Source organism: Pristiophorus japonicus, chromosome 7, assembly GCF_044704955.1.
Source record: "Pristiophorus japonicus isolate sPriJap1 chromosome 7, sPriJap1.hap1, whole genome shotgun sequence".
Lineage (NCBI taxonomy): Eukaryota > Metazoa > Chordata > Chondrichthyes > Pristiophoridae > Pristiophorus > Pristiophorus japonicus.
Genome location: NC_091983.1, coordinates 59456730 through 59484309, shown reverse-complemented (window position 1 = coordinate 59484309; position 27580 = coordinate 59456730). Strand labels below are relative to the sequence as shown.

General features: G+C 47.1%; 1 long non-coding RNA gene across 1 annotated transcript in view; it reads left to right on the top strand.

Moving 5' to 3' along the window:
• LOC139267132 (uncharacterized) overlaps positions 1 to 27580 on the top strand; it is a 215418-nt gene that overhangs the window by 14434 nt on the left and 173404 nt on the right. The window lies entirely within an intron of this gene.

Sequence of the window (27580 nt, the reverse complement as noted above, 5' to 3'; positions counted from 1 at the left end):
CTAAGAAAGTTGAAGGAAGTATTAAGCAAAGACCTTTTGAAGAGAAAAATGTTCCAGGCCTTGAAGTTCCTGGGACCCCACTCCACCGTCAGAAGTGTGGTGGATCAGTCTGCTCTGCCTTGGCCCAGTCTCAAATCCCAGGGTTAGGGTCATTTGCCGAGTGGCCGTGGAAGCCTGTGACATTTCCAGTCGTTCCCTGTTTTTCACTCTACGATCAATTGCCGTAAGGAAGCCAGCATATTCTGTATTGGGGCCCCATTTCTGCCAGTATTTTCTTTTGTGTCGGGGTGGGGGGGGGGGGGGGGGGATGTGTGGTGGAATTGGCAGTATTTCTGACCGATGAAATCATTCCCCTCTTCTACAGACGTCCACATGGAGGGGACAGCACAAATTCCCACCCCAAATTCATGCCCACCTGCCGCATTGCCCTCCCAGGAATTTCAAGGCCGCAGTATCTACAGCTCAAAGGACAGACATACAGCCCTCTAAAAACACTTTTGACGGAATTTTATTGGTGGTGCCAAGGCTTTTAACAGCTTTGACCTCAGTGAGGTAAAATAACAATAGTCTACAAAGGATCACTACTGTAAGGAAGCAGGGAAAGTATAAATAGATGAGTGAAGGGTGAAGAAATGTGATGAAGCTACTTAGTAAGCAGGCAGGTTTGCTCTTTGACTCACTAAAGCTGGCTAGTTACTGGCACCTGGCACTGCACTGTGGAATTTTCCAGCATTGACCGAGATACACAAATAGAGTGAGTTAATTAATTTGAACTGCTTAAAGCACACTTCACATTACAGTTCAAAGAGTTGAACATTGTATTGTATATTTTAATCATACAGCTATCTGTATATATTTGTTTGACATGCATAATTTAGTGCTGATCAGAGTCTAGAGTGCCTTAATTTCACTGATCATTTTCCTGTATAGTTTTGTGGAATTTCCATATTAAACAGTGTCTGTACTTGCCTCAAGAAAGAGCATTCATTAACTTGTGTGACGTACAGAACAGGTTCTCACATGTGTTCACATATTACCAGATTATATTACATCTGTTCTGCCAACAATTGACTGCACTCCTTCCTGACAATTACCACATCCTGTTACCCTAAGCCACTGTATCAGCAGAGACGGAGACTGTCTTGTCTGTAAGATCCCGAGACCAAAGGCAATCCATCTTCAATTGCCCTGATGGCCCTACTTATGTTAGAGGACATAATTCAACTGCACCCAACATTTGTTTTGTCCCTTTGACTTATGTGGCTTTAATTTAACAAGCAATCTCTTCCCAGGTGAATCTTGAGTAGGAGCTCTTGTAGAAAAACAATCCAAATACTTGCACCCAATTATGTAACCCGTCCTGTTACAAGACTGCCTCTCTGAACATTGGTCTTTACTGCCGACAGAGTTCTTGTTCTGCTCCCTCTGACAATCCCTGTATTTATGAAGCTCATTATTTTAATGAGCACCCAAAAAACATGTGTCTCAGTAGCATGATAATTGCACAGTTAAAGGGGCACTGTCCTCATTTCTTTTAAAATCAATGGCATGCTTCTGTTGACAACAACAACAACTTGTATTTATATAGCTCCTTTAACAGGAGTATTATGAGAGAGGCAAGCCAAAAAAAATGTATTGCTTTCTTCTTGATGACTTGTATGTAAGATGTGCTGCAGTGTGATTTATATCATTGCAAACAAATGACAATAGGTTTGCAAACATTCATTTCAAGAACACAGTGTCCATTTAAATTTATTGATTGACAGAAACAAAGGGAAGCTTATGACAGATACCAATACTGCGGAAATCCTAGCGGAGTATAGAAAGTGCAGGGGTAGAAACATAGAAAATAGGTGCAGGAGTAGACCATTCGACCCTTGGAGCCTGCACCACCATTCAATAAGATCATGGCTGATCATTTACCTCAGTACCCCTTTCCTGCTTTCTCTCCATACCCCTTGATCCTTTTAGCCATAAGGGCCATATCTAACTCCCTCTTGAATATATCCAATGAACTGGCATCAACAACTCTCTGCGGTAGGGAATTCCACAGGTTAACAACTCTCTGAGTGAAGAAGTTTCTCCTCATCTCAGTCCTAAATGGCTTACCCCTTATCCTTAGACTGTGTCCCCTGGTTCTGGACTTCCCCAACATCGGGAACATTCTTCCTGCATCTAACCTGTCCAGTCCCGTCAGAATTTTATCTGTTTCTATGAGATCCCCTCTCATCCTTCTAAACTCCAGTGAATAAAGGCCCAGTCGACCCAGTCTCTCCTCATATGTCAGTCCAGCCATCCCGGGAATCAGTCTGGTGAACCTTCTGGTGCGGAATACCAAAGGGCAGAAAACGCTAGTGGGAGTTGGGTACAGACCACCAAACAGTAGTAGTGAGGTTGGGGACAGCATCAAACAAGAAATTGGGGATCCGTGCAATAAAGGTACAGCAGTTATCATAGGCGACTTTAATCTACATATAGATTGCGCTAAACAAATTGGTAGCAGTATGGTGGAGGAGGATTTCCTGGAGTGTATTAGGGATGGATTTCTAGACCAATATTTCGAGGAACCAACTAGAGGGCTAGCCATCCAAGACTGGGTGATGTGTAATGAGAAAGGACTAATTAGCAATCTTGTTGTGCGAGGCCTCTTGAGGAAGAGTGACCATAATATGGTAGAATTCTTTATTAAGATGGAGAGTGACACAGTTAATTCAGAGACTAGGGTCTTGAACTTAAGGAAAGGTAACTTCGATGATATGAGACGCGAATTTGCTAGGATAGACTGGCGAATGATACTTAAAGGGTTGACGGTGGATAGGCAATGGCACACATGGATGAACTTCAACAATTGTACATCACTGTCTGGAGTAAAAATAAAACGGGGAAGGTGACTCAACCGTGGCTAACAAGAGAAATTAGGGATAGTGTTAAATCCAAGAAAGAGGCATATAAATCGGCCAGAAAAAGCAGCAAACCTGAGGACTGGGAGAAATTTAGAATTCAGCAGAGGAGGAAAAAGGGTTTAATTAGGAGGGGGGAAATAGAGTATGAGAGGAAGCTTGCTGGGAACATCAAAACTGACTGCAAAAGCTTCTATAGATATGTGAAGAGAAAAAGATTAGTGAAGACAAACATAGGTCCCTTGCAGTCAGAATCAGGTGAATTTATAATGAGGAACAAAGAAATGGGAGACCAATTGAACAAATACTTTGGTTCTGTCTTCACGAAAGAAGACACAAATAACCTTCCAGAAATACTAGGTGACCAAGGGTCTAGGAAGAAGGAGGAACTGAAGGATATCCTTATTTGTCAGGAAATTGTGTTAGGGAAATTGATGGGATTGTAGGCAGATAAATCCCCAGGGCCTGATAGTCTGCATCCCAGAGTACTTAACGAAGTGGCCCTAGAAATAGTGAATGCATTGGTGATCATTTTCCAACAGTCTTATCGACTCTGGATCAGCTCCTATGGACTGGAGGATAGCTAATGTAACACCACTTTTTAAAAAAGGAGGGAGAGAGAAAACGGGTAATTATAGACCGGTTAGCCTGACATCAGTAGTGGGGAAAATGTTGGAATCAATTATTAAAGATGAAATAGCAGCGCATTTGGAAAGCAGTGACAGGATTGGTCCAAGTCAGCATTGATTTATGAAAAGGAAATCATGCTTGACAAATCTTCTAGAATTTTTTGAGGATGTAACTGGTAAGAGTGGACAAGGGAAAACCAGTGGATGTGGTGTATATCGACTTTCAAAAGGCTTTTGACAAGGTCCCACACAAGAGATTGGTGTGCAAAATTAAAGCACATGTTATTGGGTAATGTATTGACGTGGGTAGAGAACTGGTTGGTAGACAGGAAGCAGAGAGTCGGGATAAATGGGTCCTTTTCAGAATGGCAGGCAGTGGCTAGTGGGGTGCCGCAGGGCTCAGTGCTGGGACCCCAGCTATTTACAATATACATCAATGATCTAGATGAAGGAATTGAGTGTAATATCTCAAAGTTTGCAGATGACACTAACTGGCTGGCGGTGTGAGCTGTGAGGAGGATTCTAAGAGGCTGCAGGGTGACTTGGACAGGCTAGGTGAGTGGGAAAATGCATGGTAGATGCAGTATAATGTGGATAAATGTGAGGTTATCCACTTTGGTGGCAAAAACATGAAGGCAGAATATTATCTGAATGGTGGCAGATTAGGAAAAGGGAAGGTGCAACGAGACCTGGGTGTCATGGTACATCAGTCATTGAAGATTGGCATGCAGGTGCAGCAGGTGCTGAAGAAGGTAAATGGCATGTTGGGCCTTCATAGCTAGGGTATTTGAGTATAGGAGCAGGGAGGTCTTACTGCAGTTGTACAGGACCTTGGTGAGGCCTCACCTGGAATATTGTGTTCAGTTTTGGTCTCCTAATCTGAGGAAGGTCGTTCTTGCTATTGAGGGAGTGCAGCGAAGGTTCACCAGACTGATTCCCGGGATGGCAGGACTGACATATGAGGAGAGACTGGATCGACTGGGCCTGTATTCACTGGAGTTTAGAAGAATGAAGAAGGGGATCTCATAGAAACATATAAAATTCTGACGGGCCTGGACAGGTTAGAAGCAGGAAGAATGTTCCTGATGTTGGGGAAGTCCAGAACTAGGGCTAAGGGGTAAGCCATTTAGGACCGAGATGAGGAGAAACTTCTTCACTCAGAGAGTTGTTAATCTGTGGAATTCTCTACCGCGGAGAGTTGTTGATGCCAGTTCATTGGATATATTCAAGAGGGAGTTAGATATGGCTCTTATGGCTAAAGGGATCAAGGGGTGTGGAGAGAAAGCAGGAAAGGGCTACTGAGGGAATGATCAGCCATGATCTTATTGAATGGTGGTGCAGGCTCGAAGAGCTGAATGGCCTACTCCTGCACCTATTTTCTATGTTTCTATGATCTTAGAATAAGGGGCCGCCCATTTAAAACAGAGATGAGAAATTTCTTCTCTCAGAGGGTTGTAAATCTGTGGAATTCGCTGCCTCGGAGAACTGTGGAAACTGGGACATTGAATAAATTTAAGATGGAAATAGACAGTTTCTTAAACGATAAGGAGATAAGGGGTTATGGGGAGCGGGCGGGGAAGTGGAGCTGAGTCGATGATCAGATCAGCCATGATCTTATTGAATGGCGGAGCAGGCTCGAGGGGCCATATGGCCTACTCCTGTTCCCATTTCTTATGTTCGTATATTCTCTTTATGGGAGGAGGGCCGACTTCATCTCCTTCTCCATAACCAGGGAGAAGCAATTGGAGTGTCAGACTGCATTCATGCGCATCCCGCGCTTCCCCAGGATCCAGGGGGTGATTAACTGCACCCATGTAGCTCTGAAGGCACCACACCAGGCTGTTGAGCAATTTAGAAACTACAAGGGCTTCCTGTCCCTCAATGTGCAATTAGTTTGCAACCACAACCGCAAGATAATGCACGTGGATGTCCGGTCCCAGTGAATATAGCGGCTGGCTCCTGGGTGACAAGGGCTACGAGCTGAGCACTAAGCTCATGACTCCTCTGTGCAACCTGAGAACTGATGGGTGGGTGGCCTATAATGAGAGTCTGACAGCCACCAGGGTAATAATAAAACACACTATAGGCATTCTGAAGGAGATGTTCCATTGCCTCGACCACTCAGGGGGTGTGCTGCAGTACTCACCTGAGCTTGTCTCCAAATTTGTGGTGGTCTGCTGCATGCTCCACAACCTCGCCATCATAAGGGTGCAGCCATTAGAGGACGACGCAGCAGTGGCACCTGTGCAGGAGGAGGAGGAGGCTCATGAGGAGGAGGAGGCACAGGAGGAGGAGGAAGCGGGTTGGCAGCCATGCAGGAGGCGGCGTCCCCATCCTAACCCTTCAAAGGAAGCGCAACGCCGTCTCATAGCTGCCCGCCTCATGTAAGTAAATGCCCACTTAAGCCTGCATCTGGCTACTTCCATGGGTCAACCTGTGAGCCCTCTCAGAAATCATTCCCACACACTGAAATGACAGACCTGATCACAAATTCCAAACACTAAATAAAGATTTATTACAACTCAATGGGTCACAAAAACACTCACATTATCCATTATCACCCTTGTCCAACTCCTTATTACCCCTCTTACGCAGACCTATCCTTACAGTATGCCGCAGTATCTCCCCTGTGGCTGCCTCATGGCTTTGGGAAGGCTGCTGCGTGTGTGTAGAGGAAGCTGCAGATGTCCTTCTCGGACACCCTCGACAAGCTGTGGCCCTGGAAGGGCCCGCTGAAGACTGGGCCGCATCTTCCTGTGCGCCTTCAGTCGGAAGTGGCTAGGGCAAAGCCATGGTTGGCAGCAATTGAGCATTGGCAGCTCTCGGCTCAGGGCTGATGTGAACCGGAAAGGCAACATCAATATCCTGGTCTGAGGAGCCAGTGCCACTCCCCCGGGGCAGCACCCCACCTCCCCCACCAAGTTGCTGGAGCACAAGTTGGTGGGGTGTGGTGGCACCGTTAGGCCCCCGGTGGACCATCGTGGACACAGCCGCAATGGCAGCAGTCAGATGTCGCGTAGCCTCCAGCTGAGACTGCATGACAGCAGCCACATTCTGGAAGCCATCAGAGATGAAAGCAGTCAGATGCTCCGTGCCCTGTCGCCCATAGTGCATGAGAGCATTCTGAGCTTCCAGGGCAACGGCCATCCTGTGCAAAGAAAGGTCAAGACGAACTCAAGACACAGCTGCAAAACCTGCCCTTTTAGAAGGCCAGGGAGCAGCTGCATCGTTAGCATGATGGTTTGCATCAAATGGATAAGAGGGGAATTTCAAGGTCCAAACTCCACTCCACAGGCACACTGCTGAAACCAGCCATTACCACTGGGAATTAACCCTCACCTCTGTTTCGGGCCGATAAAGGACAATTTTTCTTATTAACACCGCATCCATATCGACGGTAACGGATGGTCAAATGCGCCCTGATCCGGGTGGGGACAATTTTGGGCCCCCATGTGTGTGGAGGTGAAAGATGTGGGTATGGTTCTTAATGAATACTTTACATCTGTTTTCACAAAAGAGAGGGACAAAGCAGATATTGCAATCAGGGAGGAGGAGTGTAAAATATTAGATGAAATAAACATAGTGAAAGAGGAAGTATTAAAGGGTTTAGCATCTTTGAAAGTAGATAAATTGCCAGGCCCTGATGAAATGTATCCCACACTATTAAGAGAAGCAAGAGAGGAAATAGCAGAGGATCTGACCATAATTTTCCAATCCTCTCTGGCTACAGGTATGGTGCTGGAGGACTGCTAATGTTGTCCTGTTGTTTAAAAAGTGAGAAAGGAATAGACCGAGTAATTACAGGCCAGTCAGCCTAACCTCAGTAATGGTAAAATTATTGGAAAAAATTATGAGGGACAGGATAAATCTTCATTTAGAAAGACACGGATTAATCAAGGACATTCGGCATGGATTTGTTAAGGGATGGTGGTGTCTGATTAATTTGATTGAATATTTTGTGGAGCTAACAAGGAGGGTCAATGAGGGTAGTGCGTTTGATGTAGTGTATATGGATTTTAGCAAGGCTTTTGAAACGGTCCCGCGTGGCAGACTGGTCATGAAAGTAAAAGCTCATAGGATCCAGGGCAAAGTGGCAAGTTGGATCCAAAATTGGCTCAGAGGCAGGAAGCAAAGGGTAATGGGCGATGTTTTTTTTTGACTGGAAGGCTATTTCCAGTGGGGTTCCGCAGAGCTCAGTACCAGGTCCCTTGCTTTTTGTGGTATAAATGATTTAGACTTGAATGTATCGGGTATGATTAAGAAGTTTGCAGATGATACAAAAATTGGCCGTGTGGTTGATAATGAAGAAGAAAGCTGTAGACTGTAGAAAGAAATCAATAGACGGGTCAGGTGGGCAGAACAGTGGCAAATGGAATTCAATCCAGAGAAGCCACAACCTTCTGACTCAGAGGCAAGAGTTCTACCCGCTGAGCCACAGCTGACACTATGATCAATGATGTAAGGATGCAGGGGATTGCTGAGGGAGTGAGGGAGTCAGACACGAATCGTTAAAAAGGATTTTCAAATCAATTCACTGGTGCACTGGAAACCAGTGGAACTTGGCAAGAAGACAAAGAACAATGATTTGGGAATTTATCCACGGTTTGCGCTGTGTCATTTAGGAAGGGACAGACTACGTAATTACAGGCCAGTCAGCCTAACCCCAGTGGTGGGAAAATTATTGAAAAAAATCCTGAGGGACAGAATAAATCTTCATTTGGAAAGACATGGATTAATCAACAACAGTCAGCATGGATTTGTTAAGGGAAGGTTGTGCCTGACTAACTTGATTGAATTTTTCAAGGAGGTAACCAGCAGGGTCGATGAGGGCAGTGTGTATGATGTAGTGTATATGGATTTTAGCAAATCTTTTGACAAGGTCCCACTTGGCAGACTGGTCACAAAAGTAAAAGCCCATGGGATCCAGGGCAAAGTAGCAAGTTGGATCCAAAATTGGCTCAGAGGCAGGAAGCAAAGTATAATGGTTGATGGGTGTTTTTGTGACTGGAAGGCTGTATCCAGTGGGGTTCTGCAGGGTTCAGTGCGGGGGTCCCTTGCTTTTTGTGGTATATATCAACGACTTGGACTTGAATGTTGGGGGTGTGATTAAGAGGTTTGCAGATGACACTCAAGTAGGCTGTGTGGTTGATAATGAAGAAGAAAGCTGCGGACTGCAGGAAGATATCAATGTACTGGTCAGGTGGACGGAACAGCGACAAATAGAATTCAATCCAGATAAGTGTGAGGTAATACATTTGGGGAGGTCTAACAAGGCAAGGGAATACACATTAAATGGTACGACACTGAAAAGTGTAGAGGAACAAAGGGACCTTGGGGTGCAGGTCCACAGATCCCTAAAAGTAGCAGGCCAGGTAGATAAGGTGGTTAAGAAGGCATATGGAATACTTGCCTTGATTAGTTGAGGCATGGAATACAAGAGCACGGAGGTTGTGCTTGAACTGTATAAAACACTGGTTAGGCCGCAGCTGGAGTACTGTGTGCAGTTCTGGTCACCACATTGCAGGAAAGATGTGATTACACTGGAAATGATGCAGAGGAGATTTACAAAAATGTTGCCTGGATTGGAGAATTTTGGCTATGAGGAAAGATTGGAGATGCTGGGTCTGTTTCCGTTGGAACAGAGAAGGCTGAGGGGAGACCTCATTGAGATGTATAAAATTATGAGGGGCCTGGATAGAGTGGATAGGAAGGATCTGTTTTCTTTGGCAGAAGGGTCAACAACCAGGGGGCATAGATTTAAAGTAATTGAGGGGAGGTTTAGAAGAGAAATGAGGAGAAATTTCTTCACCCAGAGGGTGTGGAGGTCTGGAACTCACTGCCTAAAAGGATGGTAGAGACAGAAATGCTCACCATATTTAAAAAATACTTGAATGTGCATTTAAAGTGCTGTAACCTACAGGGCTATGGACCAAGAGCTGGAAAGTGGGATTAGGCTGGATGGCTCTTGGTCGGCTGCGCAGACGTGATGGGCTGACCGACCTCTTTCCATGCTGTAAATTTCTATGATTCTGTGAAGTGTGAGGTAATGCATTTTGGGAGGGCTAACAAGGCAAGGGAATGCACCATAAATGGTACGACACTGAGAAATATAGAGGAATAGAGGGACCTTGGAGTGCATGTCCACAGATCCCTGAAGGTAGCAGGACAGCTGGATAAGGTAGTTAAGAAGGCATACAGGATAATGTTGTTTATTAGCCAAGGCATAGAATATAAGAGCAGGGAGGTTATGCTTGAACTGTATAAAACACTAGTTAGGCCACAGCTAGAGTACTACATGCAATTCTGGTCACGACATTACAGGAAAGATGTGATTGCACTAGAAAGGGTATAGTGGACATTTCCGAGGATGTTGCCTAGACTGGAGAATTTTAGCTACGAGGAAGGATTGGATAAGCTGGGATTTTCTTTGGAACAGAGGAAGCTGAGGGGAGACCTAATTGAGGTGTATAAAATTATGAGAGACCCTAGATAAAGTGGATAGGAAGGACCTATGGGCTGGATTTGTGGCTCATTTGCGCCTCAGTTGACGCCGTGGCGGGGCATTAAATGCTATTTTTGGGCATTATGCCAGGCGTCCAGGATTTACCGTCCGGGCAGAAGATTTGGCTATTGGTTTGCACCGGCGCAAAAAGTTACTACCTCGCCCTCCGTTTTTAGCGTGATGATAATATCAATCGTCATGCAACGCTGCGTTAGCGCCCCAGATGGAACACAGAATCATAGAAAGTTACAGCATGGAAGGAGACCATTTTGGCCCATCGTGTCCGTGCCGGCCAACAAAGAGCTATCCAGTCTAATTCCACTTTCAAGCTCTTTGTCCATAGCTCTGTAGGTTACGGCACATCAAGTGCACATCCAAGTACTTCTTAAATGTGACAGGGGTTTCTGCCTCTACCACCCTTTCAAGCAGTGAGTTCCAGACCCCCCACAATCCTCTGGGTGAAGAAATTTCCTCTCAAATCCCCTCTAAACCTTCTACTAATTACTTTAAATCTATAACCCCTGGTTTTTGCCCCCTCTGCTAAGGTAAATAGGTCCTTTATCTAGGCTCCTCATAATTTTATACACCTCAATAAAGTCTCCCCTCAGTCTCCTCCGTTCCAAGGAAAACAAACCCAGCCTATCCAATCTTTCCTCTACTCCCAGCAACATCCTCATAATTCTTCTCTGTACCCTCTCTAGTGCAATCACATATTTCCTGTAATGTGGTGGCCAGAACTGCATGCAATACGCTAGCTGTGGCCTAACTAGTGTTTTATACAGTTCAACAATATCCGCGCTGGTCTTGTTTTCTATGCCGCGGCTAATAAAGGCAAGTATTCCGTATGTCTTCTTAACCACCTTATCTACCTGGCCTGCTACATTCATGAATCTGTGGACATGCACTCCAAGGTGCCTTTGTTCCTCTACACTTCTCAGTGCCCTACTATTTAATGTGTAGTCCCTTTCTTTGTTAGCCCTCCCCAAATGCATTACCTCACACTTCTCCAGATTGAATTCCATTTGCTACTGTTCTGCCCACCTGACCAATTTATTGATATCTTCCGCAGCTACAACTTTCTTCTTCATTATCAACCACACAGCCGATTTTAGTATCATCTGCAAACTTCTTAATCATACCCCATATATTCAAGTCTAGATCATTGATGTACACCACAAAAAGCAAGGGATCTAGTACTGAGCCCTGCAGAACCCCACTGGAAACATCCTTGCAGTCACAAAAACACCCATCAAACATTACCCTCTGCTTTCTACTTCTGAGCCAATTTTGGATCACCTTGCCACTCTGCCCTGGATCCCATTTACTTTCGTGATCAGTCTGCCATGTGGAACCTTATCAAAAGCCTTGCTAAAATCCATATACACTATATCAAACACACTACCCTTATCTCTACACCTCCTTGTTAGCTCCTCAAAAAATTCAATGAAGTTTGTTAGACACGACCTTCCCTTAACAAATCCGCGCTGACTATCCTTGATTAATACATGTCTTTTTAAATGAAGATTTATCCTGTCACACAGAATTCCTTCCAATAATTTTCACACTACCGAGGTTAGGCTGACTGGCCTGTAATCACTATCTATTGTGTATGCAATAACTGACAGACTGAGTACTGTTTAACTCCAAGAGGTATGATCTTGGCTCTGCTTTATTAAGGCCCAAAATGACTGATATACAAAATGGCTGGCCTTTTATACTTGGGCTGCACAGACGTGCGTGCAGCCCCATGGCCTCCAACAGTGACGCCATCTAGTGGCTAGTGATCCCAAAAGTACATACATAACAATACCCTACTTTGAGATATTAACACAGTCTTTTACAAATTGAGACCGTCCAGTGTTTTACGCTCCCGGGTTGACCATCTCAGTTTAACTTCAGCCTTGGGTGAGTGTTGTAGCTGGTGGCTGGGTGGCTGACCTGGTGGGAGTGGCAATGGCCATGTCAGTGATTGAAAGTCCATTTTCATTGAACATGTCAGTGATTGAAAGTCCCCATTCACTGATGACCATTGAGTCCTCTGATGACTGGGGGTAGGTTGGTTGGTCATTGATTGTCTCTTCCACTCTGTTCCGGTTCATCTGTGTGCCGCAGCTTTATCTGATCCATATGTTTCCTGCATGTTTGCCCATTTTTGAGCTTGACAATAAATACTCTGTTGCCCTCCTTGGCCATGACAGTACCAGCGATCCACTTGGGACCCTGACCATAATTCAGAACATATACAGGATCATTTACAGAAATATCGCGTGACACAGCTGCGCGATCGTGATACCCTTGCTGACTTTGTCTTCTATATTCAACATGATTATTCAAGTCAGGGTGTACAAGAGATAGCTTGGTCTTAAGACCTCTCTTCATCATTAATTCAGTAGGCGAGATCCCGGTAAACGTGTGTGGCCTTGTCCTGTAACTAAGCAGTATGCATGACAGGCGGATCTGCAGTGACCCTTGGGTTACTCGCTTCATATTCTGCTTTATGGTTTGGACAGCACGTTCTGCTTGCCCATTGGATGCAGATTTGAACGGTGCTGACCTTACATGTTTGATACCATTGAGTTTCATGAACTCTTGAAACTCCTGACTGGTGAAACACGATCCGTTGTCGCTAACAACGATGTCAGGCAGACCATGTGTCGTGAACATGACACTGAGATTCTCAATGGTAGCTGTGGATGTGCTGGATGACATGATTATACACTCTATCCACTTTGAATATGCATCCACCACAACTAAAAACATCTTCCCCAGGAAGGAACCTGCAAAGTCTATGTGGATCCTGGTCCATGGTTTGGACGGTCACGACCACAGACTCAGCGGTGATTCCGCTGGTGCTTTGCTGAGCTGCATGCAAGTGTTGCACTGATGCACACATGATTCCAGCTCAGAGTCAATTCCCAGCCACCATACATAAGACCAGGCGATGGCTTTCATCATTACAATGCCTGGATGTGTGCTATCTAACTCACGTACAAATTTCTCTCTCCCTTTCTTGGGCATAACAACACGATTTCCCCACAGTATACAATCCGACTGAATAGACAGTTTGTCTTTGCGATGAATATAAGGTTTGGTCTCCTCGCACATTTGCTTGGGTATGGCAGACCAATCACCTTTGAGGATGCAACTTTTCACCATCGATAAAATCAGGTCATGGCTGGTCCAGGTCTTAACTTGTTGAGCCGTGACAGGGGTTCCTTCACTCTCAAAAGCATCCAATACTAGCAATAGGTCCGCCGGTTGTGGTGTTTCCACCTCTGGTGTGGGCAACGGCAGACGGCTCAAAGCATCGGCACAATTCATAACATAATCGTAAGCGGATAATGTCAGCGCCCACCTCTGGATGCAGGATGAAGCATTGGTATTGATACCTTTGTTTTCAGAGAACAGTGAAATGAACGGCTTGTGATCTGCATCCAGTTCAAACCGAAGACCAAACAGGTACTGATGCATTTTTTTAACCCTGTACACACAGGCTAGTGCTTCTTTCTATACCATGCTGTAGGCTCTTTCCACTTTAGACAAACTTTTTGAAGCATACGCGACTGGTTGAAGTTTACCCGACTCATTAGCTTGTTGGAGTATGCAACCAATTCCATATGAGCATGCATCACAGGCCAATACTAAACATTTACATGGGTCATAATGTACCAGCAACTTGTTAGAGCAAAGCTGATTAGTGGCTTTTTCAAAAGCTCTGTCTTGAGACACACCTCACACCCAGTTGTCGCCTTTTCTTAGCAGCATGTGCAGTGGTTCTAATAAGGTGCTCAATTTAGGTAGGAAGTTACTGAAGTAGTTGAGTAGACCCAGAAATGAACACAGCTCCGTCACATTCTGTGGCTTGGATGCATTCTTGATGGCCTTGGTTTTCGCGTCTGTAGGCCTGATGCCGTCAGCAGCAATCTTCCTCCCCATGAATTCAACTTCTGGTGCCATGAAGACGCACTTCGAGCATTTCAGTCTGAGTTCCACTTTGTCCAGATGATTTAGAACATATTCCAGGTTGTTCAGATGTTCCTCGGAGTCACGACCTGTGATCAGGATGTCATCTTGGAACACGACAGTTCTGGGAACGAACTTCAGTAGACTCTCCATGCTCCTCTGAAATATTGCTGCAGCCGAGCGAATTCCAAAAGGGCGCCTGTGATAAATAAACAGTCCTGTATGCGTGTTAATGCACGTAAGTCTCTTCGACATCTCGACCAGCTCCTGTGTCATGTAGGCCGACGTCAAGTCCAGTTTGGTGAACGATATCCCCTCGGCTAGCGTTGCAAAGAAAGTCATCAGTCTTCGGTAACGGGTACTGATCCTGTTTCGAAACCCTATTGATCGTAGCCTTATAGTCTCCACAGATTCTGACTGTGCCATCACTTTTCAGCACAGGAACAATGGATCTGGCCCATTCATTAAATTCAACCGGTGATATGATCCCTTCACACTGGAGTTTGTCCAGTTCGATTTCGACCTTCTCCCTCATCATATACGGAACTGCCTGAGCTTTATGATGGACGGGTCTTGCATCCGAGTCCAGTGGATCTGCACCTTGGCTCCCATGAAGTTGCCGATGCCTGGTTTGAACAGCGAGGGGAACTTGCTCAGTACTTGGGCACATGTATCTTTCTCCGATAACAACGCCTTGATGTCGTTCCAATCGCATCTGATTTTTTCAAGCCAGTTCCTGCCGAACAGCGTTGGGCCATTGCCTGGGACAATCCATAGCGGTAATTCGTGAACCGCACCGTCATACGACACTTTAATTGTGGCACTGCCAATCACCGTTATGAGTTCTTTGGTGTACGTGCGCAACTTGGCATTGACTAGACAGCATGGGCCTCACAGCCTTTGTATCTCACAGCTTGTCGAATGCCCTCTGGCTCATTATCGATTGACTCGCTGACGTGTCCAATTCCATCGATACCGACACCCCATTAAATTTCACGTTGATCATTATCGGTTTGCTCTTAGGAACGAGTACAGTCCATACACTTCCTCCTCTGGTATCTCGGATTGCGTATCCGGATTCGCGCTGTCTGACCATCATCCTCCACATGGTATGTCGCAGCACGCTTGCTCATCTGCGGACACTTGCGCTGGAGATGCCCCACTCTCAGACAGCCTTTGCAACTATATTGCTTAAATCGGCACTGCTGGTGCCGGTGATTTCTCCCACATCACCAACACAGAGAAATCAGATGCATTCCTGCTGGCAGACTTTTGGCAGCCATAGGTTTTGCGTACGCAGTCGGGTAGGCCCTGCCATGTGCCATTCTACCGAACGCCGAATCAATCATATTTACAGTATTTGCCGAGTTATGATTTTTCACTGATATCTGCTTTAGACTTCTATCCGTCGCCATGCATGTTTGAGCGATCGCAATGGCCCTGTTCAAGTCCAACGTCTCCACCGCCAGTAGTTTACGCAGGCTCACCTCGTGGTTGATGCTGATTACAAAGAAGTCCCGCAGCATGTCTGCCAACACAGCTCCGAACTTACACAGACCCGCTAGACGTCTCAGGTCGGCAACGAATTCCGCCGCATTCTGGCCCTCTGAGTGAACGTGCGTGTAAAATCTGTATCTCGAGATGATGATGCCTTTGTCTGGCTTACGGTGGTCTTGTACCAATGTACACAATTCTTCATACGTCTTCGCTGTTGGACTCAGGCAGGAGGAGATTCTTTATCAGACCATAAATTTTTGGACCGCAAACCGTGAGGAACACAGCCCGGTGCCGATCTGCGTCACCGACCTCCTCCATTTTGTTGGCCACAAAGAACTAGCTCAAACGACTCACAAAGTCTGCCCAACCTTCTCCTTACACAAATCGCTCCAACAATCCAATTGTGCTCATTTTTGCATGCAAAAATTCTTGTTGCCTCATCGCCAAATGTTGTGTATGCAATAACTGTTAGACTGTGTACATTTAACTCCAAGAGGTATGACCTTGGCTGTGCTTTATTAAGGCTCAAAGTGACTGATATATGTCATGTATGTAATCTTCATGTAACTGTAACTTTCATGTAACAACACTGTACACTGTATGCACCTAAGAAATGCACACCTTGACCACAGGGAGTGAACTTGTGGGAGACACTCCTCACCTGGTCATCCAGGTATATAAAGGGAGGTCCCACGCAGGGTCAGACTCTTCGGTCCTGTGAATAAAGGTACAGGTCACAGAGTGACCTTGTCTCCAGTATGTGCCTCATGTTGATTTGCAGTAGAGTGTAAGGACATAACATTTGGCGACGAGAAACGGGAATCAACGACTCACGAGTATGGCCAGCGGTAGCACAGAGGAACGGTACTGTGTTGGTGAGGACTGGTATGATTTCGTTGAGAGGCTCCAGCAGAGCTTTGTCGCAAAGGACTGGCTGGGAGCGACAGCGGCTGACAAGCGAAGGGCACATCTACTGACCAGCTGTGGACCTAAGACGTACGCGTTGATGAAAGACCTGCTCGCACCCGAGAAGCCAGTGGGTGTCGGGCCATGTGTATACTGCTCGCCGGTTTGAGGAGCTCAGCAAACTGATTGGTGAGCACCTCAAACCGGCGAGCAGTATACACATGGCCCGACACCGTTTCTATACGCACCAAAGGGAAGGGCAGAGCATACCAGATTTTGTTGCGGACTTTCGGCGCTTGGCCAGCCTCTGTAAGTTCACAGATGCCTGCAGGGGGGAGATGTTGCAGGATTTCTTCATTGAGGGCATTGGTCATGCCAGGATTTTTAGGAAGCTAATTGAGACCAAGGACTTCACCTTGGAAGCAGCGGCATTTATGGCTCAAACCTTCATGGCGGGGGAGGAGGAAACCAAGATCATAGACGCGCAACTCTGCTCCCAACGTGGCGATGGAGCAGGGAATTAACTTGGTAAACGCGACTCAGAACCCCGCAGCCAGGCAAGGGCAATTCGACACCAACCAGGCAGTAACAGACTATAGGGTGGGTCCTCAACAGAGACAATGGCAGGTCGAACGGACAATTACACCATCACAAGGGACAATACATCCCGGGATGGGCCATTGACACCCACTAACAGAGTGCTCAAGAGTAATCAAAGAGACAATCAGAGAGGAATGCCTGGTAACAGCTCTTTTGTTCACAACAATCTCAGCTCATGCTGGAGGTGCGGGGGCAGACATGCTGCGAAAACCTGCAGGTTTCAACAATTTATCTGCAGAAATTGTAACTTCAGTGGACATTTGGCCAGAATGTGCAGAAAGCCCGCAGCGAGACTGGTTTACGAAGCAGATGAACCATAAGAGGGGTCTGCAAGGCAAGGTTATGCTTGGGACACAGCAATGGACGCTGAAGTTCAGCGGGTTCAGGTGGCAAACATCCACAGCTCATACACAAAGACGCCACCTATGATGATGAGAGTACTGTTAAACAGCATCCCGGTACGCATGGAGCTGGACACAGAAGCCAGCCAGTCACTTAAGAGTATCCAACAATTCGAGAAACTATGGCCACTCAGAGCTAGCAAACCCAAACTAGAACGCATTGACACGCAATTACGGATGTACACCAAAAAGATCATCCCAGTGCTAGGCAGTGCAATGTTGGTGGTCACACATAATGGATCAGAGAACCGGCTGCCACTCTGGATTGTCCTGGGAAATGGTCCCGTGCTTTTGGGGAGGAGCTGGCTAGCCGAGATGAACTGGAAATTGGGGGATGTGCACGCCATTTCATCTGTGGAGCGAAGTTCATGCTCACAGGTCCGACAAAAGTTTGAGTCACTATTTCAACATGGTGTCGGTACTTTCAAAGGTACCAAAGTGGTGATACGCATCAACCCGGACGCCACACCAATGCATCACAAAGCCAGAACTGTGCCGTATGTGATGCGGGAGAAAATTGAGAGTGAGTTGGGCAGGTTGCGAAGAGAGGGCATAATTACTCCCGTTGAATTCAGCAACTGGGTAAGCCCCATCATCCCTGTTCTAAAAACGGATGGCTCAGTCAGGATTTGTGGCGACTACAAGGCCACCATCAACCGAGTGTCACTACAAGACCAATACCCGCTTCCGAGAGTGGAGGATCTTTTTGCCACGCTGGCAGGCCGAAGAATCCAAGCTACTGACCACCATCACCACGCACAAGAGGCTGTTTGTTTATAACTGGTGTCCGTTTGGCATTCGTTCAGCAGCCGCTATCTTTCAAAGGAACATGGAAAGCCTGCTCAAATCCATCCCCGGAATAATTGTATTTCAGGACGACATCCTTATAATGGGTCGAGACACTGAGGAACAAACACCTCCACAACCTGGAGGAGGTGCTACGCCAACTGGATCGGGTAGGCCTGTGACTAAAGAAGTCCAAGTGTGTGTTTTTGGCCCCAGAGGTCGAGTTTTTTGGCAGGAGGGTTGCCGCAGACAGGATCCGGCTTACCGAATCCAAAACGGAGGCGATCCGTCGCGCACACAGGCCCGGCAACACATCGGAGTTGCATTCATTTCTGGGACTATTGAACTATTTCGGGAACTTTCTGCCGAACTTAAGCACATTGTTGGAGCCGCTACACGTGCTCTTGCGTAAGGGTTGCGATTGGTTTTGGGGGGACTGTCAGGAACGGGCTTTCAATCGGGCGCGGAACCTGCTTTGTTCTAACAAGCTGTTGACTCTGTGCAACCCCTGTAAGAAATTAGTTTTGACATGTGATGCATCATCCTATGGGGTTGGGTGCGTGTTGCAGCAGAGTAATGATGAGGGCCAACTCCAACCTGTGGCTTATGCTTCCAGGTCGATCTCCCAAGCAGAAAGGGGATATGGGATGGTTGAAAAGGAAGCACTTGCATGTGTCTACGGAGTGAAAAAGATGCACCAGTACCTTTTTGGCAGAAGGTTCGAGTTCGAAATGGACCACAAGCCGTTAACATCGCTGTTGTCCGACAGCAAAGCTGTCAATGCTAATGCTAAGCTCGCATACAGCGATGGGCTCTCACGCTGGCTGCGTATGACTACACAATACGGCACCGAAAATTGCGCTGAAGAGCTCAGCCGGCTTCCACTGGCCACCACTGAGGGGGCAGCGGAGCAAAGCGCTGAGATGGTCATGGCTGTCGATGCTTTCGACAGCACAGGCTCCCCCATCACAGCCCACTAGATCAAAACCTGGACAAACAGAGATCCCCTCCTATCCTTGATTAAGAAATGTGTCCTTACTGGAGATTGGGCGCCCGCACACGGAGCATGCCCTGAAGAGGTCTGACCATTTCACAGACGGATGGATGAACTCTCCATCCAAGCTGACTGCCTACTATGGGGCAGCCGGGTAGTCATGCCCCAGAAGGGAAGAGAAGCATTCATCAGGGAACTCCACAGCGAGCACCCAGGCATTGTGCTAATGAAGGCCATTGCCCGGTCACATGTATGGTGGCCGGGAATTGATGCAGACCTGGAACACTGTGTTCGCAGGTGCACGACATGTGCCCAGCTGGGCAATGCCCCCAGGGAGGCCTCACTCAGCCCGTGGCCCTGGCCCACCAAGCCATGGTCACGTATTCACATAGACTACACGGGCCCGTTCATGGGGAAAATGTTCCTCATTGTTGTTGATGCGTACTCGAAATGGATCGAGTGCATCATACTGAATTTGTGCACGACATCCATCACAGTGGAGAGTCTGCGTGCGGTCTTTGCGACCCACGGCTTGCCAGACATCCTGGTTAGCGACAACGGCCCGTGTTTCACTAGCAATGAATTCCGGGAGTTCATGTCAGATAATGGCATCAAACATGTCAGGACAGCACAGTTCAAGCCTTCCAATGGGCAGGCGGAACGTGCGGTCCAAATCATAAAACAAGCCATGCTCCGGATTCAAGGACTCTCCCTTCAATGCTGCCTATCGCGCCTCCTGCTGGCCTATAGGTTCCGACTGCATTCGTTCATGGGAGTCCCGCCAGTGGAGCTACTCATGAAACGTACACTTAAAACTCGGCTGTCTCTCATTCATCCAGTCCTGTCAGACATTGTTGAGGGCAAGCGCCAGTCCCAAAATGAGTGCCATGACTGCAACTCAAAGGGGAGTTCAATCCATTTTGAAAAAGCATCCACCACCACCAGGAACATTTTACCGAGAAACGGGCCCACATAGTCGACATGGATCCTTGACCATGGACCACAAACTTAGTGGTGCCTCTCTGGGCGCATGGCTCAACTGAGCACACACGCTGCATTGCCGTACACAGGACTCTAAGTCAGAGTCGATACCGGGCCACCACACGTGGGATCTGGCTATCACTTTCATCATTACTATACCTGGGTGTGTGCTGTGGAGATCCGAGATAAACGTCTCCCTGCCCTTTTTGGTAGCACTACGTGGTTACCCCACAACAGGCTGTCTGCCTGAATGGACAGCTTGTCCTTTCGCCGCTGGAACGGCTTGATTAACTCTTGCATTTCAACGGGGATGCTGGCCCAGCTCCCATGCAGTACACAGTTTTTTACTAGGGACAGCAGAGGATCTTGTCTGGTCCAAGTCCTAATCTGGCGGGCTGTGACAGGTGATTTATCATTTTCAAACACTTCCATGACCATCAACAAGTCTGCAGGCTGCACCACCATCAACAAGTTTGCAGGCTGCGGCATTTCCACCCCCGTGGTGGGCAATGGTAGCCGACTGAGAGCATCCACACAGTTCTCGGTGCCTGGCCTGTGGCGGATGGTATAGTTTTACGCTGATAACGCAAGTGCCCACCTTTGTATGCGGGCTGAGGCATTAGTATTTATCTCCTTGTTTTCAGCGAACAGGGATGTGAGGGGCTAGTGATCGGTTTCCAGCTCAAATTTGAGGCCAAACAGGTACTGATGCATTTTCTTTACCCCGAACACACACACTATTGCCTCTTTCTCAATCATGCTGTAGGCCCTCTCGGCCTTAGACAAGCTCCTGGAGGCATAGGCGACAGGTTGCAACTTCCCCGCAACGTTAGCTTGTTGTAATACATACCCGACTCCGTACGACGACGCATCACATGCTAGCACGAGTCTTTTACACGGGTTATACAATACAGCAGCTTGTTGGAGCATAAAGTGTTTCTGGCTTTTTCAAAAGCAATTACTTGTTTTTTTTCCCCATACCCAATTCTCACCTTTACGCAATAACACATGTAGGGGCTCTAAGAGGGTGCTTAACCCCGGTAGGAAGTTACCAAAATAGTTGAGGAGTCCCAGGAACGACCGGAGCTCCGTGACGTTCTGTGGCCTGGGCGCGTTCCTGATAGCCTCTGTCTTGGAGTCTGTGGGCCGAATGCCATCCACCGCGATCTTTCTCCCCAAAAACTCCACTTCTGTTGCCATGAAGACGCATTTCGACCTCTTCAGCTGCAGCCCTACGCGATCCAGTCGCTGGAGGACCTCCTCCAGATTTTGTAGGTGCTCGACGGTGTCCTCACCCGAGACCAATATGTCGTCCTGAAAAACCACCGTGCGTGGTACCGACTTGAGTGGGCTCTCCATGTTTCTCTGGAAGATCGCTGCAGCCGACCGAATTCCGAACGGGGATCTTTTGTAGATGAACAGTCCCTTGTGCGTGTTGATGCAGGTGAGGCCCTTCGAAGACTCTTCCAGCTCCTTCGTCATGTAGGCCGAAGTCAGGTCGAGCTTGGTGAACGTCTTGCCTCCTGCCAGCGTTGCAAATATGTCGTCTGCCTTAGATAGCGAGAAATGATTAATAGTTACTTTATAATTGCCGCAAATCCTGACCATGCCACCGCTTTTGAGTACTGGAACAATCGGGCTGGCCTACTCGCTGAATTCCACTATTCCACTGGGGAGATGATGCCCTCGCGTTGCAGCCTGTCCAGCTCGATTTCCACTCTCCCCCTCATCATGTGAGGTACTGCTCGCGCCTTGTGGTGAATGGGTCATGCCTCTGGGACCAAGTGGATCTGCACCTTCACCCCGGAAAAGTTTCCAATGCCAGGCTCAAAAAGGGAAGGAAATTTGTTAAGAACCTGGGTACATGAGGCCTCATCGACATGTGATAGCACTTGGATGTCATCCCAGTTCCAGCGGATTTTGCGCAGCCAGCTCCTTCCAAGCAGTGTGGGGCCATCGCCCTGGGCAATCCAGAGTGGCAGTTCATGCACCGTGCCCTCGTAGGTGACCTTGACCATGGCGCTGCCCAGGACAGTGATAAGCTCTTTGGTGTACATTCTCAGTTTCGTGTGGATGGGGCTCAGGGCTGGTCTGAGTGTCTTGTTGCACCACAGTCTCTCAAACATCTTTTTACTCATGATGGATTGGCTAGCGCCAGTGTCCAGTTCCATGGCTATGGGTAAGCCATTCAATTTTACATTTAGCATTATAGGTGGACATTTTGTCGAAAATGTGTGCACCCCGTGTACCTCAGCATCTGCCTCCTCTCTCGGAGGCTCGAAATTGCTTTGATCCACCATGGACCGATCTTCCTCTGCCACATGGTGGTTAGCAGGTTTTGCAGAGCTTGCAGCTTGGAGGTGCCCCATTGTTCCACAGCTCTTGCAAACATACCCTTTGAAGCGGCATGAATAGGCTGAATGGAAGGCTCCACAACACCAACAAGGTGTGAATTGCTTTGCATTCATCCTTTGTTGCGGACTCTGAGTCATCTGGGTCACCTGAGGCCTGCTGGCGGTTGCAGACTCGTGGTTTCTGCCCTGTACATTTCTGCTCGCAAACACAGTTCCAGTTAATTTATGAACATTGCCAGCACTTGTGTGCTGAGAGATTTGTTTGGTGTTATTACTGGTGGACATAAAAGCCTGTGCTATCGCAATGGCCTTACTGAGGATCGGTGTCTCTACTGTCAAAGGTTTTCGTAGGATGGTCTCGTGGCCAATGCCCAGTACAAAAAAGTCTCTGAGCATCTGCTCCAGGTAGCCATAAAACTCACATTGTCCTGCAAGTCGCCTTAACTCGGCGACGTAGCTCGCCACTTCCTGACCTTCAGATCGCTGGCACGTGTAGAACCGATACCTCGCCATCAGCACGCTCTCCCTCGGGTTAAGATGGTCCCGAACCAGTGTACATAGCTCCTCGTACGACTTATCTGTGGGTTTCACTGGAGCCGGAAGATTCTTCATAAGGCTGTAGGCCGGTGCCCCGCAGACCGTGAGGAGGACCGCTTTCCTTTTTGCAGCGCTTCCTTCTCCGTCCAGCTCGTTGGCTACAAAGTACTGGTCTAGCCGTTCGACATAGGCTTCCCAGTCCTCACCCGCCGAGAACTTCTCCAGGATGCCCACAGTTTGCTCAATCTTTGCATTGGATTCGTATACTCGTCGCCAGTTGTTGTGTTTCTGACACAGATGAGACTGCACACAGGGAGGTTAAAGTAACAGTGACCTCAGTGTTTATTAAGACACTCCAGAGTGAGGAACAGGCCTTAGGGGCCGGCTTATATGCAGCGCTTCCAAGGGATGCTGGGATCCCTTGGGACTTTAGGGGATGCACTCCCTGGTGGCAGAACATGGTAGTGCATGCTTTACAGATACACAACAACACTAAGCTGGGTGGCGCTGTGAGCTGTGAGGAGGACGCTAAAAGGCTGCAGGGTGACTTGGACAGGTTAGGTGAGTGGGCAAACGAGTTGCAGATGCAGTATAATGTGGATAAATGTGAGGTTATCCACTTTGGTGGCAAAAACACAAAGGCAGAATATTATCTGAATGGCGGCGGATTAGGAAAAGAGGAGGTGCAACAAGACCTGGGTGTCATGGTACATCAATCATTGAAAGTTGGCATGCAGGTACAGCAGGCGGTGAAGAAGGCAAATGGTATATTGGCCTTCATAGCTAGGGGATTTGAGTATAGGAGTAGGGAGGTCTTACTGCAGTTGTACAGGGCCTTAGTGAGGCCTCACCTGGAATATTGTGTTCCGTTTTGGTCTCCTAATTTGAGGAAGAATGTTCTTGCTATTGAGGGAGTGCAATGAAGGTTCACCAGACTGATTTCCGGGATGACAGGACTGACATGTGAGGAGATACTGGATCGACTGGGCCTATATTCACTGGAGTTTAGAAGGATGAGAGGGGATCTCTTGGAAACATATAAAATTCTGACGGGACTGGACAGGTTAGATGCAGGAAGAATGTTCCCGCTGTTGGGAAGTCCAGAACCAGGGGACATAGTCTAAGGATAAGGGGTAAGCCATTTAGGACTGAGATGAGGAGAAACCTCTTCACTCAGAGAGTTGTTAACCTGTGGAATTCCCTACCGCATAGAGTTGTTGATGCCAGTTCATTGGATATATTCAAGAGGGAGTTAAATATGGCCCTTACGGTTAAAGGGATCAAGGGGTATGGAGAGAAAGCAGGAAAGGGATACTGAGGTGAATGATCAGCCATGATCTTATTGAATGGTGGTGCAGGCTCGAAGGGCTGAATGGCCTACTCCTGCACCTATTTTCTATGTTTCTCTGTTACCCTTAATATCTCTAATAGACCCTACCCTTTCTTTAGTTATCCTGTTACTCTTAGTATAATTGTAAAACATCTTTGGGTTTTCCTTGAATTTACTTGCCAAGAATTTTTCATGCTGTCTCTTTGCTTTCCTAATATCATTTTTAATTACACCGCCACACTTTCTATCCTCCTCTAAAAATTCTGCAGTATTTCACCCTCGGTATCTATCATAAGCCTCACTTTTCTTTATCCTGCCCTGTATGTCCCTAGTCATCCAGGGGACTCTAGATTTGTTAGTCCCTCCCTTTTTCTTTAAGGGCACATATTTGGTCTGAAGCCTCCGGATCTCCTCCTTGAATGCCTCTCACTGCTCTGACACTGATTTACCTTCAAGTAGCTATTTCCAGTCCACATTCGGCCTTAATGCCTCATTTAACACCCGCCTCAGGAAACGCCTGAAAAAAACAGGCGGCGCCAGGGTGCGGCAGGCGGTATTGGCAGAATTTTTAAATGGAGGGATGAGGAACCTACATCGCAGGTCATATTGACTACAACAGGGTCCTGCACATAATGCTGTGTGAAGCTCCAATTTGCAAACTTCACTTTTATCTGCCATTAGAGTGCCTTTACAACTTCAGTGAGAGAATTTAATGGGGGCATTATTAGTTTGCCAGCGCAGCATGCTCCATGCTATTGCCAGGCAATGTCAAGCTAGAGGAAAGACTCTTGGCCATGTGGTCCCAATGGATGATGAGAGGCCAAAGACGTCCAGGGAGGAAGGCTTACCCCCCACGGGTTTACAGGCTCCAATGCTCAGGCCTCCAGCTCTCTGAGGAGCAGTGTGTGAGAAGGCTGTGCCTGCACCACTCTGGAGGCAGCCTTCAATACTCCCCTCAGGAAGTATCCAAATTCATTGTCTTGTGCTGCATGTTGCACAGCTTGGCCATCATGAGTGGCCAGGCATTGCCAGTGGAGATTGCATGCCCACCTCAGAAGGAGGCGGACGATGAAGAGGAGCCTGGTGAGGCCCCCATTGGATAGCCACCCCATCCATGGGGAGGCAGCGTGGAGATGCTGCTGGACCAAGAGTCGCACGTCGCCAGCTCGTAATGGACCAGCTCTCCTAAATGGAGGAAACTGAGGGATGGAGCTTATAATGGGCACACTATGTGCCCCCATTAAGACATGTCGCCGGTGAACGTTGGAATGATGCACAAGACAGCCACTGGCAAATGAGTCATAAATTTTACTGCAACAAAGTCACAAACCACCCCCATCAAAATAAAACCATACAATATAAAACGGTATGTTTCAGGGCAGAAAATAACAATGAAGCTTCTTTACCGCCGCAAGTTTCGGCTAAAGCGCACAAAGTCCATTGTGTAACGCCTGACTTAATACCAACGCTTCTCCAACTTACATTTTCGCCGAAACTTGCAGTCGGAGGCGCAAGCTATTTTCAGGCGCTAACTTTACCCCGCCGTGATTGATGCCCCGAAATCCAAAAAGCCCCAAATCCAGCCCTATTTCCCTTAGCAGAGGGGTCAATAACCAGGGGGCATAGATTTAAAGTAATTGGTAGGAGGTTTAGAGGGGATTTGAGGAGAAAGTTTTTCACCCGGGGCATGGTGGTGGTCTGGAACTCACTGCCTGAAAGGTGGTACAGGCAGAAAACCCCATAGCATTCAAAAACTACTTGAATATGCATTTGAAGTGCTGTAACCTACAAAGCTACGGACCAAGAACTGGAATGTGGGATTAGGCTGGATAGCTCTTTGTCGGCCAGCATTGACACAATGGGCTGAATGGCCTCCTTCTGTGCTATAAATTTCTATGATTCTGTGACTGTATTTAATTAGTTAGTGCTGAACTACAACAAAGCAGTAGGGACTTGTCTGGAGAATAAAATACCCTTCATCACTCTTCTTAGGCGGTCCCTCGTATCGAAGATGACTTGTTTCCACGCCAAAAAGGGATGAGTTCACAGGTGTTTCAATGAAGGACCTGACATTCCAGATCCCGAACAACATATTGAAGGGTGGAAGATGCCTGTGTATCGATTTTCTTTTAACGTGTGGTGGCCGTTGCACACCAGCCACCACACGGGCTTGACAGAGCTAGGTCTTGTTCCAGTGGCAAGGATTAACCAAGACGACTGGAGACCAGCTCTGCAGCGTGGAGACCCTGATCTGGGAGAAACCATCAGCCGCAGGTCGGGGCCATAAAAGGAGCGGAGGTGCGGCGGCCCAGAAGCAAGATAAGCATAATGCAATTTGTGCACTGTTTACATCAATCTATGGCCTAGAATTAAGGCCAGTTTTGAAGAAAAGATTGCGGCCACCTCGTTTCTGCACACTTCCGGCGCGGAATGAGGTGGCCACCATTTTGAGCAGGTCGGTAGCGCTGCTGTTGCCTGTACTCGGTACAAGAATTTTAATTACCAGGAGCATGACATCAATCGTCATGCAACGATGAACTGATGCATGCTCAGTGATTTTGGACACTGTCGCTGTTCTTACTGCCCTCTCCAAAGCACACCCGTGTGTACAGCCGTTGACAGCGTGTAGAGCCAAGAGAAAGTGACGGTGAGTTAAAAACTTACTTATAAACGTTCTGTACAAGTCACATTTACTCTGCTACTTTGAAATAAGTTACATCTAAATAACTGACTTCAGTTGTCTTTCAGTTTATTGCAAAAATCCTTCAATGTGATCCAGATCGAACTGGCCTTTATTTTCATTATTGCTTAATTAAAACATTTTTGATCATTTCATCAAGCTCCAATTTACATCAAGAAAATGCTGATGAATCCACAAACCAAAGAAATATTTAAAATTATAGAGTTGTTTTTGTTCTTATTGAAAATAAATACATAGGTGCCTATAAAATATCCAGTACCTATACAACCATAATCCTAAAATAAGCTTGGAATAACAGTTTGGTATTTCCATAGTACATGTCCTGTTATCATTGCCCTATTTGAATAAATTTAGCAACTAACCAGTACTCACTGCTATCGCTTGCATCCTTGCCACTTTAGCAACATTTCTCTTCCATAAAATGGCGCTACTTCCTTTATATTGCACTCAGTCCATTAGATGTTCTGTGTTCGGCTTACATTTTGGGCATAATGTCAGG